The sequence below is a fragment of the Cebus imitator genome, unplaced genomic scaffold (genome assembly GCF_001604975.1).
Source record: "Cebus imitator isolate Cc_AM_T3 unplaced genomic scaffold, Cebus_imitator-1.0 Scaffold25, whole genome shotgun sequence".
Lineage (NCBI taxonomy): Eukaryota > Metazoa > Chordata > Mammalia > Primates > Cebidae > Cebus > Cebus imitator.
In genome coordinates, this window is record NW_016107340.1 from 4374821 (window position 1) to 4393173 (window position 18353).

Genomic DNA, 18353 nt, shown 5'->3' on the forward strand with positions numbered 1-18353 from the left:
TTTTTTATCTTGCTCCTCTAACTCTTTCAATTTTGATGATAGGGTGTCGATTTTAGACCTTTCCTTTCTCCTCATGTGGGCATTTATTGCTATGAATTTCCCACTAGACACTGCTTTAAATGCGTCCCAGAGATTCTGGTATGTTTTGTCTTCTTTCTCATTGGTTTCGAAGAACATCTTTATTTCTGCCTTCATTTCATTGTTTATCCAGTGTACATTCAGGAGCCAGTTGTTCATTTTCCATGAAGTTGTACGATTTTGAGTTAGTTTCTTCATTCTGAGTTCTAATTTGATTGCACTGTGGCCTGAGAGACTGTTTGTTATAATTTCTGGTTTTTTTGCATTTGATGTGGAGTGATTTACTTCCAATTATGTGGTCGATTTTAGAGTAAGTGCGACGTGGTGCTGAGAAGAATGAATTTTCTGTGGATTTGGGGTTAAGAGTTCTATAAATGTCTATTAAGTTCGCTTGGTCCAGATCTGCATTCAAATCCTGGATTTCCTTGTTGATTTTCTGTCTTGTTGATCTGCCTAATATTGAGAGTGGAATGTTAAAGTCTCCCACTGTTATTGTGCAGGAGTCTAAGTTTCTTTGTAGGTTGTTAAGGACTTGCTTTATGTATCTAGGTGTTCCTGTATTGGATGCATATATATTTTGAATAGCTCTTCTTGTTGTATTGATCCTCTTAGCATTATGTAATGCCCTTCTTTGTCTCTTTTGATTTTTATAACATGAAAAATATTCCTTTTGGAGGTGGCAGAATAAATAACTAATTTTGTCTTAATTCTGTGGTTATGAGGCTATGTCTTTTATGGCTCCAGTGGTAGCTGGGCTATGAGTAATTTATAGAGACCCTGTACGTTAGCCTGTTCTTTGGTAGTATGGCTTGAGTGCTTTAGAATCTAATAAAGTGTTTCTCTGAAGCCATCAAGAGTCCTAATATGATGAACTTTTATGCCAACCAAGATTTCATTTAAGATCAGAGATAGCTTATCTGAGACATTGTAGATTTTGTAGTAAAAATCTCAAATAGCTTGATGTCTTTTTTGCAAAGAGATTGCTTTTGAGGGGCCCTGAGATTTTGTGAATCAAGTCAAAATAGAAAAATCAGTTTTTACTATTTAAACTCAAGTTTGACACAAATCCCTAAATGTGATGTGTGCAATTGCATCTAAACATAAAAGTCATAGACTTATGATTCATTATTCTTATCTACCCACCTCAGAGTTAGTAGTTGAGTTTTTTTTAAGTAGGCTTAGAGAATAATCATAACTTAGATAATGGGTGCAACCTTTAAAATTTTACTAATAAATTGTTTAAGAGCTAAATAGGTATTATAATATTTTCAGGCTAGTTTTTATAGCAACCCTTTAGAGGTTATTAGGATTTTCATAGTATTTTGCTATTATAAAATTGAGGTGGGTGGCTCAAGGTTAAAAATAAATTGATCTAGTGCATTAGCTGTATTTGTTAGTAATTATCCCAAACTGGGTATCTGTCTCTATTATTATAAATAAAAGTATAAAACACATAGTGAATTTTAAGAGTAAACAGTATTATTACACACAAATGAGATACAGAGTATCAAGTATTTGATTTGTCCTTGAGAGAGCTTAAATTTCAATTTGCTGTTAGAATCAAAGAACTGCAAAGAACCTTTCAGATTTTTAGTCAATGCTTTATTTCGGAGAGGAGGAAATTGAGGCTCCCAGAAGCTAAGTGACTCACACAAGCTCAGGAGCTAGCTAATGGCAGAGCTGGCCTTGATTCCAAGTCCACCAAGCCTCAGATAATGCTTTAGTTCTCTGGCAGCATTTCTGAGATTATGAAGTTTCCCTACATTTCTGCTGGGCTGAACACAGTATTTCAGTAGTGATTTTCTGATGTTTTAGGTCTCCCACACTACAGACCCTTTCTGCCCAATTGGAGCATCTGTCCCAATTAAATCAGAATCTAGGATAAGCATAATCTTTTCCTAAGCTTCCCAGGTTATTGCAAGTGCATATATATTTGAAAACCAGTAGCTTTAAGTGGCTTCTGAAATTTTAGCATACATCAGAATCACTTGGAGGGCTTGCTAAACATGAATGCCTAGGTGCCATATCCAGGATTTGTGACTCAGACACTCTAGGATGGGGTCTGATAAATTTATATTTCTAACAGGTACCATTTTAAGAATCACTGGTTTAATCTCCTTTCTCACTCCATTCCTCTGCTTTGTAATCACTCATAAAATGTCCTGAATGCTAACTTCTATATATCGTCATATGCAAGTCTCCTCTTCAGTTATTTGCCTCTGTCCTAAGTCTCCCCTCTTGAAATTTCTTTCTCCTTATGTTCTTGACTCCAGTCTTAATCCCACACTAAACCATTTCCACATTGCTGACAGAGTGATCTTTCTAAAAATATGTACATTATGTAACCATGACTCTACAGGCTTGAATTATTAATTATAAGTGTGAAATTCCATGACTTTTATAGTCAAACTGTATTTGTACTACTTATTTCATATTGTCCCCAACTCCAGCTCATACTTTCTTAGTCCCCAAGAGAATCTTAGTGCTCCTCCATCTTGCACAGAATTGAGTGTAGACTTCTGACATAGCATTTATTATGGTGGTTATTTAGACTGGAGTCTGTCTTTCTGCACTGTGAAAGAAGGTAAGGTAATGTATCTTGCTTATCATTGTATACCACAGATTTATTGTGGTACTTGGAACAAGGAAGAGTCCAATAAGTATCTGCTGAATGAGTGGATTGCATTTTTACAGTCATTTACTCCAGTTCCTCCAGCTTTTTTTTTTTTTTTTTTTTTAAAGACAAGATTGCTCTGTCACCCAGGCTAAAGTACAGTGGCACCGTAGTGATATTTTTTTACTCACACTGCTTTTTGAAAGAAATTAAGAGCTTTGAAATCTTAATGATCTAAAAATGTCAATATTTCTTCTAGAACAAAATATTGTAAGCTATTACACAAACATAATTTAAAATATTTAGAGTTTGATTTTCGTCATAGTCAAGTACTTTTTGTAATTGTATAGCAAAGTAAACTGTGATCCTACATGAATGAGATGTATTTATTATAGTAATAGGCATATCATTCAAAGCATTATTCTGTAACTGTTTGATGGTGGCATTTTACTCTATATAAATTATGGAGAGTAAACATATTCTCAATTGAAATTGAAAAGAAGATAATAATGTATCACTTGGCTCCCTGTCTTCAGCCCCTTTTCTTAGGGGAATGGACAACTGTGTCAGGCAGGCATTCCAGGTGCCAGCCAAAACGGCTGCTCAGATTTGTGCTGGAAACCTGCGGCACCATCTGAATTGGCTACCCAGATTTGGGCTGGAATCCCACGGTGCTTGATGGCCCAGTGGGAATCTCCTTGTCTGTGGGCTGTGAAGACCGTGGGAAAATCACAGTATCTGAATCGGAGTGTCAGAGTGGCAGGAAACATCCCCAATGGTCTCCATTGGGTAGGACGGGGTCCTCTGGCTTGTTGCACTTCCTGGGTGAGGCAGCACCCCACCCTGCCTTGGTTTGCCCTCCTTGGGCTACACCCACTATCCAACCAGTCCCATTGAGATGAACCTGGTATCTCGGTTGGAAATGCAGAGATCACTTGCCTTCTGTGTTGCTCTCACTGGGAACTGCGCTCTAGACCTGTTCCTATTCTGTCATCTTGGTGGAAGTCCTAATAATGTATTTTTAGAAGAACTCAAATTTGAAACCCTAAAGAAATTTTAAGGTCTGATTATTATATTTATTACATTATATATTATCTAAATCTTTGCATATAAATTTAGAATTTAGTTTGAATGTTTATTGAAGGCCAGTGTTACTGTATCAATCCTGAATCTTGATATAAAAATCACATACTGGGGGAAAAGCTGAAGTTTCCTATTTTCTTCATAGAATAAACTACTACTTCTTTTTTTTGGTTGCCAGTATCAGCTCTCCTACCTGTGGTAAAGCACACCAGCATTTTGATGGTAGTATCATGCCAGGTGTCCCACTCCCATTACCTAAGGGATGGGCATGTGGCTCAAGCTAAGTGTGCCTCCTTCTGTAATTTTGAAACCTGAGTGGTGCAAAATGAGGAAGAAAATGGGTGGAGCCAACTGATCTAAATAGCAGTGCCGATGGTTGGTTAATCAGTAGTGCAACATGCTGCCAAAATGCTAGGGTTTTTCTTGTTTTATTGGACACCTAGTTTATTCAGTATGTAAGCTTCTCTTAGAACCACATTTACCTCATGATCTCAGGATGGCTGTCACGCATCCAGATGTCACAAGACAATGTCCAAATGCAGAAAAGTTCATTTTCCTTTGTAATATCAAAGAACACCATTTACAAAATCTTACCACTAGATTTTCTGTCATGTATTATTGGCCAAAATTGCCTGTAGGTCCATTCCTAAACCAGTCATGACAAGGCAAATGGGATTACTATAATTGATTCTGTCTGACATCACATGATTCTAAGGTAGCCTCAGTGTTGTGTACTTTTTGTTGTTGTTGTTGGGAAAATATCCAAATTCAGCATACTGTGAAATAATTTCTTACTTTCATGTAGCTATATTCTAGTTTCTTCAGATATGCTCATATAGGAGAGACAATCTAACCCAAGGTTAGGAACAAAAGCTGTTTCTTCATATTCCTACTCTGTATTTGTTAGCAGTACCTCAGTTTTTCTAACTCTGTAGCAACTCCATAGGGCTATTGTGAGGACTAAGTGAGTTAATGTATGCAAAGTATTAGATCAGTGGCTGGTACATAGTAAGCTCTCAATACATGTCAACAAATTTTATTAGCTAAGGCAGAGACAAGGGGTGGAGAGAGGATCTTCTGGCATAACTTCAGTTTACCAATTTCTAGGAAGATTCCAATTTGTATTTGCAGATGTACTCATTTTGGACTACATTAGTCAAACAGATAATAATGACCACTATTTATTGAACATCTTTGATGTGTAAGGAAATAGCTAGCAATTTTTTGTTTATTATTTATAACCCCATGTCTATTTTGTGAGGCAATGGTCATAGAAATATCATTTCCTTGTAATAACTTCTAATATGTTTTGAATTGTGATTCTGACCGCAAAAATCAATCCAAATAAATGGCAATGAGGCCAAAGTCAAGGATTTTTAACAAAAATAGTTTTTATTATGAAAAATATATACATTTGAAAGTGAAGAGAAGAGAATAATGAACCCCTATTACCCAACTTCAACGATGCTTAACTTATGGCCAAGCTTGTTTCATCCATGCTCCACCACTACTTTCTAGATTATTTTAAAGCAAATTCCAGATACCATGCCTTTTCATCAGGAAATATTTTAGAATATATTGTATATTTCAAAGATAAACATTGCTTTTCAAAATCATACTATGACACAAAAATACTTACAGTTTCTTACAATATCACTTATCTAGACTGGATTTGTATTTCTTTAGTTGCTTCCTCTCTAGGTCCGTTTTGTATGTTTGCTGCCCCTAAACTGGCAGAGAATTATATTTTAGTGACGGTAAGTTTCAGGGTCAGCTTATATTGATGGATAAAGTCATACAATCGATAACCTTGCAACATAAGTGGTCAAAGAATATTTGGGGAAGAAATATGTTACTGGAGATTCTATTTTAAACCAGCATTTGGGAAGTGAGCTATTGAGTGGTGATGAGCTCTATTGATTGTATTCTTTGGACTGAATTACGTTGAGTGGCTCCATTCAACTTCATAGATAATGTCACAGGTGGTCTCTGGCTCTGCTTACTGGAGGCTTTTCGGACTCATCTGTCCTCCTAACATGTTTAGTTCTGTGTATAGACCTGGTGCCTTGGAACAACTTTTCATCTTTCTTCCTGGCCCCTTTGAGTTTGATTCCATCTGCAAGTAGTTTATTTGGCATTGAGCTGCCCTCCTTTGTAAATGTTATCCTTCCCCTCTGCCAAGGCTTCTTACTACACAGGGTGGGCTGGCCCCACCTCACTCCTCTCCCAGGACCACAGCCAAGGCAGAACTTTGCCCTTTCTTATTCTTGAAGAGGATCTTGAAATTTTCTCAGTAGTATAATTCACAGTCAGTAATACACCTGAAAAGATGATATCGTGAAGATTTCCCCCAGGTTTTTGCGAGAGGAGAAAGATACCACCTTTGGACTAATAGCATATAATTGGATTTTTTTTTTTTTTTTTTTTGAGACAGAGTGACACTGTGTTGCTCAGGCTGGAATGCAGTGACATGATCACATTTCACTACAACCTCCATCTGCTGGGTTCAGGTGATCCTTCTACCTCAGCCTCCCAAGTGGTTGGGACTACAGGTGCATGCCACCATACTTGGCTAATTTTTTTGAATATTTGTAGAAACAGGGTCTGACTATATTGCCTAGGTTGGTCTTGAACTCCTGGGCTCAAGTGATCCTCCTGCCTCAGACTCCCAGAGTGTTAGGATTACAGATGTGAGCCACTGAGCCTGGCCTCAGATATTTTTAAAGAATAACTTTTAACACATAAAAAAAGGAAATCTTTTAAATTAAAATCTTTCGACTTAGTTACTAAGTTTAAAGGAGAGATGCTCAGTCTGTCTAATTCTGCTGTGGAGTCCGTTTATCATACTCCAGTGTTTTGTTATTTTCCTATACCCAAGAGGAACAGAAAATTTTATCGTTGTCTTACATCAGGTAAAAGTAAAACATGGGTCAAATATTTTCCTAACTATATAATTCATCATTCATCATGAATAGCATATCGCTGAAGTGAGCTTGAGCTTAGTTTCCCAGAAAAATATTACAAGGTCACATAATGATAGAGTCAATGAAGACAGATTTAAATATCGTGATTTATTTCCCATAAGATAATCTTTAAGCAACAAGGCAAATTTCTCAAGAAATGGTAGCAGAGTCTGAGAAGACTGGCTGATTAAATAGGTTATTTCATGTCTAAGAAGACTCTCAAATCATACAAATGTCCTTTTAAAACTTTACATTCTAAAGAAAGGTGGAAAAATAGCAACATCAATCATGAAAAGATTATTTACTATCTGTCAGTTGCTATTAGATGTCTTATCACTTACTGAATTTAATCTTCACAATGGTCCAGAGGTAGTAGATATTCTCCTGTTATGCAGATCAGAGTAACATCTCAGAGAGGCTAATTATTACATGTTCTGTCACTCAGTCTGTTAGTGGTGGAGCAGAAACTGAAAATCATGTCTGTTTGAGTACAAAGTTCATAATCTTTCCATTAACACAACATTACCTCAAAATTGCCTTAGGAGCCCCCAAAAGTACTTATTTCTTATGCCCTAACCTCATTTCCTATTCCTGCTGCACTCTACGTTAAAATAAAATCTCATTTCTGATATTTATCTTAGTTGTTGAATACTAGTATAACATGACTAACCTTCAAAGTAATGATATTTTAAATTTGCCATAATGTGTGTGTTGCTAGCAGTTGAAGAAAACATCAATTTTAATATTATCTGCACTTTATGTGAACCACTGTTAGCTAAATTAATATGTTCACATTTATTCCATAATGTTTTCAGATCACAATACTTAATGAAATTTTCAAATACAATGTGGCAAGCTATAAAACAGAGCACAATTATATTGAATGAGTTATAGTGTCTAAAAGCAGGATCTGTCAAAATGTCAAATAAGAAAAGGAAACGAAGCTACATATACAATGCAAAAATCATTTATCCTTTATTAATCTGGGACACAAGTACTGTGAAGTACATAAAATACCTTTGGAGAAAAATTTGTATTATCTTTGGTACCTCATTGATAAAATCATATATATTGATGTTTAAAGATTAAAACTGAAATTTCTTTCCTTTATAGGCTAAAAACCTTGAATTTGATTCACAGAGAAAATACCAGTGGAGGATCACCACATAATACTTCTTAATTTGGATCATAAATATATTTTCCAGTATTCAAACTAAAGTCAGTTTTATGTGATGCCAGAATATCTCAATGTTGTTGAATACAGTAATATTTATTTATTTATTATACTTTATGTTCTGGGGTACATGTGCAGATTGTGCAGGTTTGTTAAATAGGTATACACGTGCCATGGTAGTGGTTTGCTGCATCCATTTCCCCGTCATCTACATTAGGTATTTCTCCTAATACTATCTCTTCCCAATCTCCCCATCCCCTGCTATTCCTCCCCTAACCCATCACCTGGCAGGACCCAGTGTGTGATGTTCCCCTCCCTGTGTCCATGTGTTCTCATTGTTCACCACCCGCCTATGAGTAAGAACATGTGGTGTTTGATTTTCTGTTATTGTGTCATTTTGCTGAGAATGATGGTTTCCAGATTCATCCATGTCCCTGCAAAGGACATGAACTCATCTTTTTTATGGCTGCATAGTATTCCATGGTGTATATGTGCCACACTTTCTTTATCCAGTCTATCATTAATGGGCATTTGGGTTGGTACCAAGTCTTTGCTATTGTGAACAGTGCCACAATAAACATATGTGTGCATGTGTCTTTATAATAGAATGATTTATAATCCTTTGGGTATATACCCAGTAATGGGATTGCTGGGTCAAATGGAATTTCTATTTCTAGATCCTTGAGGAATTGCCACACTGTCTTCCACAATGGCTGAATTGATTTATACTCCCACCAACAGTGTAAAAGTGTTCTTATTTCTCCACACCCTCTCCAGCATCTATTGTCTCTTGATTACTTAATGATCGCCATTCTAACTGGTATGAGGTGGTATCTCAATGTGGTTTGGATTTGCATTTCTCTAATGATCAGTGATTATGAGATTTTTTTCATATGTTTGTTGGCTGCTTAAATGTCTTCTTTTGAAAAATGTTTTTTTGATGGGGTTGTTTTTTTCTTGTAAATTTGTTTAAATTTCTCTGTAGATTCTGGATATTAGCCCTTTGTCTGATGGGTAGATTGCAAGAATTTTTTTCTGATTCTGTTGGTTGCCAGTTCACTCTATTGATAGTTTCCTTTGCTGTGCAGAAGCTCTTAAGTTTAATTATATCCCACTTATCTATTTTGGCTTTGTTGCCATTGCTTTTAGTGTTTTAGTCATAAAGTCTTTTCCCATTCCTATGTCCTGAATGGTATCGCCTAGGTTTTCTTCTAGAGTTTTTTATGATGTTAGGCCTCATGTTTAAATCTTTAATCTATCTAGAGCTAATTTTTGTATAAGGTGTAACAAAGGGATCCAGTCTTAGCTTTCTGCATACGGCTAACCAGTTTTCCCAACACCATTTATTAAATAAGGAATCCTTCCCCCATTGCTTGTTTTTGTCAGGTTTGCCAAAGATCAGATGGTTGTAGTTGTGTGGTGTTCCTTCTGAGGCCTCCGTTCTGTTCCTTTGGTCTACTTCTCTCTTTTGGTACCAGTACCATGCTGTTTTGATTATAGTAGCCTTGTAATATAGTTTGAAGTCAGGTAGTGTGATGCCTCCAGCTTTGTATTTTTTGCTTAGGTTTGTCTTGGCTATGTGGGCTCTTTTTGGCTCTTATGAAGTTTAAAAGATAGAAAATTCAAATAGATACAATAACAAATGATAAAGGGGATATTGCCACTGATCCCATAGAAATACAAACTACCATCAGAGATTACTACAAACACCTCTATGCAGATAAACCAGTAAATATAGAAGAAATGGATAAATTCCTGGACACTTATACTCTCCCAAGACTATAACAGAAAGAAGTTGAATCCCTGAATACACCAATAACAAGGTCTGAAGTAGAGGCAGCAGTTAATAGCCTATCAACCCAAAAAAGTCTAGGACTGGATGGGTTCACAGCTGAATTCTACCAATGTACAAAGAGGAGCTGGTGCCACTCCTGAAACTATTCCAAACAATACAAAAGAGGGACTCCTCCCTAACTCATTTTATGGGACCAACATCGTCCTGATACCAAAATCTGGCAGAGACACAACTAAAAAAGAAAATATCAGGCCAATAGCCATGATGAACACTGATGCAAAAATCTTCAATAAAATACTTGCAAACAGAATGCAACAGCACATCAAAAAGCTTATCCAACACGATCAAGTTGGCTTCATCCCAGGGATGCAAGGCTGGTTCAACATCTGCAAATCTATAAACATAATCCACCACGTAAACAGAACCAAAGACAAAAACCACATGATTATCTCAATAGATGCACAGAATGCCTTTGACAAAATCCAACAGCGCTTTATGCTAAAAACTCTCAATAAACTAGGTATCAATGGAGTGTATCTCAAAATAATAAGAGTTATTTATGACAAACCCACAGCCAATATCATACTGAATTGGCAAAAGCTGGAATCATTCCCTTTGAAACCTGGCACAAGACAAGGATGCCCTCTCTCACCACTCCTATTCAACATAGTATTGGAAGTTCTGTCTAGGGCCATCAGGCAAGAGAAGGAAATAAAAGGTATTCACATAGGAAGAGACGACATCAAATTGTCCCTGTTTGCAGATAACATGATTGTATATTTAGAAGACCCCATCGTCTCAGCCCCAAATCTCCTTAAGCTGATAAGCAACTTCAGCAAAGTCTCAGGATACAAAATCAGTGTGCAAAAATCACAAGCATTCCTATACACCAATAATAGACAGAGTGCCAAATCATGACGAACTTCCATTCACAATTGCTACAAAGAGAATAAAATACCTAGGAATACAACTAACAAGGGATGTAAAGGACCTCTTCAAGGGAAACAACAAACCTCTGCTCAGGGAAATAAGAGAGGACACAAAAAGATGGAAAAACATTCCATGTTCATGGTTAGGAAGACTCAATATAGTAAAAATGGCCATACTGCCCAAAGTAATTAATACATTCAATGCTATCCCCATCAAGCTACCAATAACTTTCTTCACAGAATTGGAATACAGTAATTTTTTTCTGGAAAGCTCTTGATTAAATCTAAAAAAGACAGTTGATTGCTTTACTAAGGCAATGAAATATTAGAAGAAAACATTCTGTTCTTTCAAAAGCATTTGTTGTAAGTTGTAATGAAAAGTGTTAATTGAATGCCATTGTTTTCATGGTTTATTATGAGATATTGCTACATCAGTGATATTAAGTTCAAATAAAAAATTACCTTTGATTCTCTAAAATATATGCATAGTAATAGTTCTTTAAATCAGAAGTTTTTATTTAACAAATGTTCATCTGAATAATTGAATTCCTTTTTCTTAGAATTATTTCTTTATCTAAAATATGATTGCAGGTTGTCGGCAAGGGGGAGTGTTATTATCTATATTTCTTTAGGGCAACCATACAAATTACCACAAACTTGGTGGTTTAAAATAACAGAAATGTATTCTCACAGTTCTGGGTGCTTGAAGTATGAAAGAATTTGTAATGCTGGCTATATTCTCTCCAAAGTCTCCAGGGGAGAATTCTTCCTTGCCTTTTATAGCTTCTGATGGTGCCAAAGAATAGCTTGTTGCTGTATTACTCCAATCTGTACGTTTCCCTTCATATGATCTTCTCCCTTTCTCCCTGTGTCTATTGTCTGTGTGTTGCCTCTAAGGACAGTGGTCATTGGGTTTAAGGCTCATCTGGATAATTCAGAGTGATCTCATCTTGAGATTCTTAATCACATCTGCAAAGACCTTTTCTTTAATTAAGGTCATATCCACAGATTCTGAGTTAGAATATAGAAATGTCTCCAATCCACTACACAAACTTAATGTTTGTGAATGGGCTTTGGGGTTTGAAAGCTGTGGAATCAAATGCTTCTTCAACCACCCATTAGCTCTGTAATATTTGGCAAGTATATTGTGTAGTTTTGGAAATTATACTGATCATGAGTTGATGGACATAGGAATTTTAGTATTAATTGATAATTGACCCTCTTGCCTACTAAAATGAGTTTCTTTTGAAAATCCATACTCTACATGGTCACTGAATGATATCTCTGTGTAATTTGGCACTAATGACCACTCTCTTCTTCCTGAGCGTCTTTATTATGTTAGCTTGTTTCTAAAAAAAAAAATTAATGATTATTATTGTTATTATTATTATTTTAGAGATGGGGTCTTGCTGTGTTGGCCAGCCTGGCCTCAAACTCCTGGGCACAAGTTATCCTCTGCCTCAGCCTTCTGAACATGTGGGACAACTGGCATGTGCTATTGTACCTATTTTTGTGTGTCTCAGCTTCTAAAATAGTGTAGTTTACTGATTATTTTACTACTATTCTGGCTGTTCTTTCCTCTTCTTGTGCTCCTATCCTGCCCCTTAAATATTAGTTTCTAAGGTTTCTAACATAGGCCTCTTTTTCAATTATCCTATATACTTTCTCCAAGTGACTTAACCTATTTTCAGAACTTCAACTGACAACTGCCTGCTGATGATTGTGAAATCTATATCTTCAAATCAAATATTTTCCTTCAGCTAGAAACCTGTATACACCCACGTCCTTGGCTTTCATACCTAGATGTCCCACTTCTAAGCCTTCATATACAAATTTAAAGCTAAACTATAACTTTTTTTTTACATCTAGAAACCTATACCTTCTTTGTAGATGTACTGTTATTCTTTAGTCATCTTGATTTACCAGTCGTTCCCCAAATATGTCATGTTCTTTTGCCCCTTCTTTATCCTTACACACACTTTTCTTTCAGTTTGTAATTCTCCTTCTTATCTTGTGAACACCTGTTTATTTTTCAAGACTTAGCTTAAACATCACTTTATCCTTAAGATGACCACTTTCTTTTTGCTTTATATCCGTACTGAATCTTATAACCTGCTTCTGTTACACCAAAAGGCATTTTCGAGGGCTTGTTTTTCTTCCCCATTCAACTATGAGCTCCATGAAAGATAAGTAATCATACTCCATTTATCTTTGTAACCTTTCTTTTCAGAATAGCATCTGACACATAGCCCTCAATAAGTGCTTGTTAAAATGATTTCTTACGCCTACTGAAAGGACATCTTGCTATCATTATTATTATATTGTTTGTGGCTAGCTTATTCTTAAAAGCATTTAATGATAGAAATAATGGTTAACATTTATTGATAACATACTTATCTACATTCTGAAATTGCATATGTTTCTCTTGCATTTAGAGTTTATGGAAACAGCAAAACAGGCTGTGAGAGATGGATCATAAAATTAAAGGAGTTTGATTTGAAAGGAATTAGACAATGAGTCATTTTAAAGTAGTTTTTTTTAAATTCTGGCAACTAGATGTGTAAATAAAAATAGATAGAAATAAATATAAATAAAAATAGAGAATTTTATAGTTCCAGAATTTTACATTTCTGGAGGATAAATTAAATAGAAATAAAGACATACATATACCCTTAAAATGGTCATGAATCACATATTTTAGTGAACTGTTTTTTTCTGCAGATTTCTTAAAGCACGCATAAAAATTTTCATTCTGAAGAGTCTCTTTAGTTTTCATTTACCATGTTTAAGTCAATTAATTGATGCATTTCAGAACATTCATCTTTATTTTTCATTGAGGTTTTGTCTTAATCCAGTCTGAAACATTCACATAGAAACTGTGTGGGCTAAAATGCTGTAATGTACTGTAAATCATTGTATGCTAATTAAATTCAGTATTATTGGAATCTTTTAGCTTCCTTTTTACAGTAAGATATCTAAAGATAATTGATGGACATGTTACGTTTGGGGAAACACTTAGGCCTCTGTGCATTATAAAAATAGAAAAATTTGGAGTACTAAGGCTGAATTTGTAAGAAAAAATGCTGTCATTGATATTTGAAAAGTTCATACATTTATTTTATCTTAGTAAAATTATTCATAAAATGACAGTGTCTCAAACATTTTTGTACTGATAATGATGGTCTTTTATGTTAGGCAACTGATCACTTCTGAAGACAGGAGTCTATAGGCTGCTGAGCACACAGCATGGTGCAGTGCCATCTGTGTGGTAGTTAAAAACAGAGGATCAGTTTCAAACAGCAGCACCACCAAGTCCTTGACTGCCTTGTCATTCTTGTCTGCCTTGGTCTTCTGCCGCAGTGTCTCCACAATGAGGTGGTCGGGGTTGATCTCCGGATGCTTTTTGGCCTCCATGGTGGAGTTGTCCCGAAGTGCCTGGGCTTTCATGATCCACTCCATATTGGCTGTCCTGCTGTAGGTGCTGGTCACAATGCAGTAGGGTGAAGACACAAGCCTATTGGAGATTGTCACCTACTCAACCTTCTTATCAAAGATTTCTTTCATGAGCTTGCAGAGATTATTAAATTTTGCCTTGCTCTCTTCCATTTTCTTCTCCTCCTCATCCTCAGGGAGCTCCAGACCATCCTTAGTAACTGAGACCAAGCTCTTTCCATCAAACTCCTTGAGCTGCTGCACACAGTATTTGTCTCAAGCTAGGTCTAGGTATTGATGAAGATGAAGTGGCAGCAGAGGAACCCAGTGCTGCAGCTCCTAATGAGATCTCCCCTCCCCTTGAGGGCAATGAGGATGTGTCTCACATGGAAGAAGTTGATTAGAAGTTCATAGTTGGAAAACTGCTCTTGTATAGTGTCCTTACGGCTCCCACTAAAGCCTCGAGTGCCTCTGCCCCAGCTGGCTCCCCTGCTGATGTCTGGTGTTCTCTCTTATCCTTGTGTTGGAGGCAGGAAACAAGAGTGTCAAGTCTCCATTCCCTCCCTACTCTTGACAGCAGGATTCGATGTTGTGTATTGTGGTTTTTATTATGTTTGTTCATTTTGTTCTGAATTAAAGTAGGCAAAATAAAGAATATGCCGTTTTTATTCAAAAAAAAAAAAAGCAACAAAGGGTCAGATTGGCATCTCAGTTTCCTCATCTATAAAATGGAAAATGCATTGACAGTTGTCTTGAAAGATGTTTGTAAGAAAACAATGAAATCATCTTGTATGGAGTCCCAAGGCCCTGTTATAAGTGCTCACAGGTAACTTTTATTCCATTACTATAATTCATGGCATCATTTTCATAGGTGATTTCTGGAAAGCTAACCCATTGCTTTCCTAATGCATCCTTAATGGCATTTCTTTTGAGAAAACCTAATAATATTTAGGCATTAAATTGAACTGTGACTGCCAGGCCTCAATTACGATGGGATTTCACTATGTTTTAGTGCCAATCCTCATTCTAGGTTAGCTTGGGGAAGGGCTTAGATGGCCAGGGAAGGGAATATTGAAGCAGTTTCCTTTTCAAAAGTAATGAACCTAAACCTTCCCAAAATAATTGATGCAAACATTTTAAAGCAATATTCTGATATCTATTGTGTAAAAGAAACTGTCTAGTAAATAAGCCATTCTTTCAATTTTCTGTATTGTAAAACTTTTTTGTGTGTATGTGTGGGTTTTTTATTTTGTTCTGTTTAAAGATGGGGGTCTCACTATATTGCCCAGGCAGGTCTCAAACTTCTGGGCTCAAGCAATCCTCCTATCTCAGCCTCTTGAGTAACTGGTATTACAGGAATGTTCCACTGCACTTGGCTCTGTCCTAAGTAGAAAAATATATGAAACATGGAATAGACTCCTATTCTGCTTTTTAATATGTGGGATATTTGTAAGAACAAGATCTCTGGCACAGCATGAAGAGCTGCAGTCACATTCTTATACCTCTGGGAATCACTCCTGGGTTTGCCTTCTACTTTCCTTCCTTTTGTATGTGCTCGCTCTGCTTTGAAGGTTCTGGTTTCTCTCTTCTGTAACTATTCATATCATTTGTACCAGAGTCTTTCAGCTTAATTCTGATTTCACCCTTAGACAGGCTGTCTTTCAATTTTTCCTTCTTTGGCTTTATGTTCCTCCAGACAGGGACCTTGGGATGTTCTACCCCATCCTAAGGTCCCTGTTTGGAGACAGGACAATATAGTGAGACCCCATCTTTAAACAAAACAAAATCAAAAAGCCACACATGCACAAAAGGAAGTTTTACAATACGGAAAACTGGAAGAATGGCAGTCTGTTTACTAGATAGACTGTCTGGAGACAGGGAGTCAGTAAGTACTCCAAATCTTGGGTATTTCCAGGCTGGAGATTGTCCTGGAGAACTAAAGGCTCAAGTTCTTTTTTCTGCAGATTGACCCAAGCTTATGTAAATAAAGACTCCAGAGATAATTTAGACTCTGAGCCAGTAGAACTGACCCTGGGAGGCTGGATACCTTTTCTGGGTGAGGTTACAAGAGTGTTACAAATACCACAGATGCTGCAGGTTGACCCAGCCTGAGTCTACACTTTTTAGACTTGGTTTGGAACTGTACAGGCCTCTTGATATGGTGAAACAAAGTTTTGATAGCTATTTCTGAAGATCAGACTTGCAAGAGTTGAGAAAATATTTAAAGATGATACCCTTGCTGAGTGTTTTTTTTTCCTCCAAACTTTTGATCAATTTGCCCTGAGCCATCCAATATTTCAGACTCAGTCCTTTTGCAGCCAAATAAATAAATAAATAACCCTCATAGCTTAGAGATATACTTTTTTGAGGATTACCCAGCCTATCTGTAGTTGGCTTAATAAAAGATGCAGGGGTCTCATTATGTTGCTAGTCTGAACTCTTAGGCTTAAGTGATTGTCCTGCCTCAGCCTCCGGAGTAGCTGGGGCTATTGGCGCATTCCACGACATCCATCTTGTAATTGGCTTCTGTGGGACGTAAAACTATGCTCTCCTAAGGCAGTATCTATGCCACAATGAACAACTCTGTAGCCCCAGTCTAAATTATAATGGTCAATTACATAACTGGCAGATCCTTTTAGAATACACTATTTACTCCAAATATTGCATTGGTAGGTTTTGAGTGAAATACAGAAAAATGTATGAATAATTCTTATGCTTGAACAGATTATTACCTATGAAAAGTCAAAGAAATAATTACATGACAAAACATTCATTCGTGTTCCAAGAAATCAGAGAAGGAAGTAATTATTTCAGGTTGGTGGCAAATGGTTTCATGGGTGAATTAGATTCAAGCTGAGGCTTAAATACTTCAGACAGTTTGTAGATATGGAAAACATTAGATGGGGAATATTCAGAAAAATTTACACTGCATATGGCACAAAGCTGTCTATGTTATCCCCGTGCTTAAAACCCTTTAATATTTTTTAGTTGTGCTTCTCAAACTTGAATGCATGCATGCAGTTAAACTGATGACCTTTAATTGCAGATTCAGATTCAGTGGGTCAGCAGTGGAGTCTGATATTCCAAATTTCTAAGTCCACTGCTGCTGCTGCTGCTGCACCTCAGATGAAATTTTGAAAGACAGAGAACCAGACTAATAAAGAAAAGAAAGAAGAATAGAATAGATGCAATAAAAAATGATAAAGGGGATATCACCACCGATTCCACAGAAATACAAACTACCATCAGAGATTACTACATACAACTCTATGCACATAAACCAGTAAATCTAGACAAAATGGCCTAATTCCTGGACACTTACACTCTCCCAAGACTAACCCGGGAAGAAGTTGAATTCCTGAATAGACCAATAACAAGGTCAGAAGATGAGGCAGCAATTAATAGCCTACCAACCAAAAAACGTCCAGGTCCAGACGGGTTCACAGCCAAATTCTACAAAATGCACAAAGAAGGGCTGGTACCATTCCTTCTGAAACTATTCCAAATAAGAGAAAAAGAGGGAATACTCCCTAACTCATTTAATGGGACCAGTATCATCCTGATACCAAAATCTGGCAGAGACACAACTCAAAATGAAAATTTCAGGCCAATATCTATGATGAACTTCTATGAAAAAATCTTCAACAAAATACTGGCAAACCAAATGCAACAGCACATCCAAAAGCTTACCCATCATGATCAAGTAGACATCATCCCAGGGTTGCAAGGCTGGTTCAACATATGCAAGTCTATAAACATGATCCACCACATAAACAGAGCCAAAGAGAAAAACACATTATCTCAGTAGATGCAGAGAAGGCCTTCGACAATATTCAACAGCCTTTATGCTAAAAACTCTCAATAAATTAGGTATCGATGAAATGTATCTCAAAATAATAAAAGCTATTAATGATAAACCCTCAGCCAATATCATACTGAATGGGAAAAAACTGGAAGCATTCCCTTTCAAAACTGGCCCTAGACAAGGTTGCTGTCTCTCACCATTCCTATTCAGTATAGTATTGGAAGTTCTAGCCAGAGCAATCAGGCAAGAAAAAGAAATAAATGGTATTCAGTTAGGAAAAGAAGAAGTCAAATTGTCTCTGTTTGCTGACAACATGATTGTATATTTAGAAGACCCCATTTTCTCAGCCCAAAATCTCTTTAAGCTGATAAGCAACTTCAGCAAAGTCTCAGGATACAAAATCAGTGTGCAAAAATCACAAGCATTCCTATACACACAGACAAACAGCCAAATCAATAGTGAACTCTCATTCACAATTGC

The 18353-nt window shown here is 36.6% G+C and overlaps 1 pseudogene; it reads right to left on the reverse strand.

The window, feature by feature from the left end:
• Positions 1-13822: 13822 nt before the first annotated feature.
• The window catches only part of LOC108300136, a 161536-nt pseudogene continuing 157005 nt past the window's right edge, over positions 13823-18353 (reverse strand).